The following is a 3,884-nucleotide window of genomic DNA, read 5'->3' as shown; positions in this document are numbered from 1 at the left end:
AGGGGGTGGTGCGGGGAGGGGGCCACCCCATGCACACAGGGGAGCCAGTGTGTCTGAGGCTGCTTGGGCCGCAGGAAGAGGCCCCCAGGGGCAGGTGGGACTTCGTTCCAGCGGCTGTGTGTGGGTGGGGCGGTCTAGCCCAGCCAGGCGTTCCAGTCCGCCCAGTGTGGGGGCTGGGTCCTAGCAGGCCCCTGGCACCCAGGGCGGGGGCACTGCTCCCAGCTCCTGCTCCAACACCTCCAGATACCCCTTCACCCCTCCCAGCCCAGGATGGGAGAGGGCCCGTAGCCCCCAGCCAGGGCAGGAAGCCTGTGCCTGCGTATTCACTACACATCCCAGGGGAAAGACAGTAGCAGGTACCCTTGGGGTCCCGAGAGGTCATGGGAACCTTCCTAGGAAAAGCAAACATGTGTGTGAGCCAGCAGGACATGCCACGCTCACAGAAGGAGGGGGGCATGACAGGCACACCCTTTTCTGCCAGTGACATCTCCCCATGCCAGGAGCCCCAGATACCCTGCAGTGCTGCAGATGGGAAACTGAGGCTCAGTGGGGAAAGGATCTTATTTAGGTCCTTCAAGGGGACTGGGACAGGAGCCCGGGCACACGCATGGTACACACCCGCACGTGTGCGCAAACACATATACACTGGCCCCTTTGTGTGCCCACACCCTCTCCTGCACAGGCACATCCAGACAGGAGAGCCCACGCCCCAGCGCCCCTCCCTCTGGCACACCCACCCCCTTTCCTGGTCACACGCTCTGGACCATGAGACCCACGCCCCAAACACATGCAAACAACATACGTCTGGGGGACCCAGGAATTTCAACAAAGGGCTGACTCGGGGGTCACTATCTGGAGTTGGGGGTCTCAGGGACCTGTATGCTATAGTGACTTTTCATCTTGTAGCATTTTGTATAGTCAAGAAAACACTGGGGAGGGGGGTTAGGGAGTAATTGGGTAAGGGACACAAAGAACAATTACGAATTGTAATGATGAACATGCTAATAATATTGATTTGATCATCACATACTGTACACAAATACTGATAGTCAACTCTGTACCCCACAAATATATATAATCAAAGATAATTCAAAAATAATTACAAATTGTAATGATGAACATGCTAATAATATTGATTTGATCATCACATACTGTACACAAATACTGATAGTCAACTCTGTACCCCACAAATATATATAATCAAAGATAATTTGGGGGTGTGTAGATTGAAACCCCCTCTGTAGCTGTAAATGCACAGACTCACACTTACATTCCTTTAGAGAGAATTCACCCACCCAGCCTCAGTCACATGACACACACATGTATCTTGATGCATATAAATACACCCACAAATTCATTCAAAACACAATTGCTCACACATACATACCTACACGCACACAACCACAGTCATATACTCATATCCAGGTACGTAGAGCCACCCACGAATGCACTCACACATAAAGAGATTCGTTGAGATACTCAGCTTACATTCAGAAAACAGATACACACACATGCACCTTGGGACCTTGTGGATGTCAGTGCTCACACACGGTCCCATGCAAATATCGACAAATTCACACAGATAGAGATGTCAGCTTCATGCACACAAATACACCCAGCAAGTGAGAGATAAAAAGATAACATACACACCCATACACATGCGTACACTTATTATACACACAGCAACACCCAGATATACACACCTGGGCATACAGACCTGGAAGGACCAAACACACAAACACAGACACTTGGGCTTCGTGATTACACACTGCTAAGAGGCACGTATCAGATGTTTTGATACAAAAATACAATGGAACACACACAAATATTCAAGAAATATCCGCAAATAGGGGCTCAGTCATTTACAAATATACCCAGTAACACTCACACAACGGCACTCACGTACACAAGTATCTGTACTCATAACACATTCGTACACACATACCTTCATGCTGACATACACAATCAGATTCAAACCACTCACAAATACGTTAACTTACATACATATGCAATTTTTATTATTTTATTTATTTTTTAATTTTTTGGCAGTTCAGATTGTATGTATCCCTCCAATATTTACAATTTGGTAAACATTCATTCAACAACAAATATGAGCACTGCAATCATATGCAATTTTTAGATAAATATGCACACTTGTACTCTCACGAATACTTTTAGAAACAGGAATTCTTGGGCTGGCCAGTTAGCTCACTCCGGAGAACGTGGTGCTGGTAACGCTAAGGTCACAGGTTCGGATCCCCATACTGGCCAGCTGCCTCCCCACCCCAACCAAAAAAGAAATAGGAATTCTGGTACAGTTATCCACACTTCAATGGTTTACTAATCCTGTCATACTCAGACTCACACCATATATTCAACACACACAGTTAAACTCGTATGTAAACACACATATATGCACAAAAATACATTCAGAATCCTCACGTGTGCATACCCACATGCACACAACCACATTCCCATATGCATGTACAAATGCACTTAGACACAAATACATCCTCACCTACACACAGTCAGAACCCTCCCCCAACGAATACTGCAGAAACCACAAATACACACACAGACATTTGCAAATATGAAGTTATTTCAAGAAGTTCATGGAAAAATAGGATTGGAAGATAGGGCTAGCCGATTAGATCCGTTGGAGCACCTGGGTTGTGACACCAAGGTCAAGGGTTCGGATGCAGGTACTGGCCAGGCACAAATACAAACAAACAAAAAAGTTCCATGAACTTCTTGAAGTGTCCTCCTATACCCACAACAGCCATACAAACACACTCATGGACACAGGTAGCCACACTCCTGCATAAATACACACACTCTCAATTTCTTTCCCATCGTCCAGCATTGACAGACATCAACCACACCTTTGTACAACACACAGATACGTTCAAATGTACACAAATACATTCATACACACTCACTAAACAGAAACTCACACTCATCCCTTCTATCCTCAGGATACAGATGCCTACATACCACAGGTTCTTGCACACACAACACATGTTCAAAACACGGACACACGCATTTCTGCACACACAGTCACATTCACGCCCAGATACGCACACGCAGACACTCTCCCATATACTCGGTCACCACCCAAATACATTCAGAGATGCACACAGATACGCATTCTTGTGACTTCACAAACACAATCAGAAACAGGTGCACACACGCGCACGCTGCCTACTGCTTGCGCACGCTGCCTACTGCTTACTGCCTGCGCCCGCGCAGGTCCTCGTTCCCCTAAGGGTAGACCCCTGGGCACACACATCCCCCCAGGGTCCTTGATCCTGTCCAGTGCACAAGGCGCGTGCGCAAACGCACACGCGCACTCACTCACACGCACACACACTCGCGCACACACTCACACGCGCACACGCACACAAGCGCACTCACACACTCACACGCACACACACTCGCGCGCACACACTCTCACACGTGCACACGCACACACTCACGCGCACACGCGCGCGCACCCGTACGCACACTCGCACACGCACACACACGCGCACACATTCTCACATGCACACGCGCACACTCACAAGGCACACACGCACTCGCACACACACGCGCGCGCACACGCACACTCGCACACACGCGCGCACACTCACAGGCACACACACGTACACTCGCACACACACACACAGGCACACACACGCACACGCACACTCGCACACACACGCACACACACGCACACACGCACACACGCACACACACACTCCTCCGCAGCCTCCCTCCCCCATCACCGCAGTCCGGGCCCGCCCTGCCCAAGGCACCCCGAGGCTGGGGCCGGGCGAGGCGAGGGGACCTGCCGGGGTCCTGGTCCTGGTCCGGGCCCGGGGGCGGGACGCACCTGGACTCCGCCC

General features: G+C 50.0%; 1 protein-coding gene across 1 annotated transcript in view; it reads left to right on the top strand.

Moving 5' to 3' along the window:
* Window positions 1-3,884, top strand: part of CAMSAP3 (calmodulin regulated spectrin-associated protein family, member 3) — a 23,002-nt gene that overhangs the window by 3,792 nt on the left and 15,326 nt on the right. The gene's annotated exons all lie outside the window — the stretch shown is intronic.

The sequence above is a fragment of the Galeopterus variegatus genome, unplaced genomic scaffold (assembly GCF_000696425.1).
Source record: "Galeopterus variegatus unplaced genomic scaffold, G_variegatus-3.0.2 Scaffold2133, whole genome shotgun sequence".
NCBI classification, from domain to species: Eukaryota; Metazoa; Chordata; class Mammalia; order Dermoptera; family Cynocephalidae; genus Galeopterus; species Galeopterus variegatus.
Note: the sequence above shows the minus strand (reverse complement) of the source record. Positions and strands in the feature narration are given on the sequence as shown.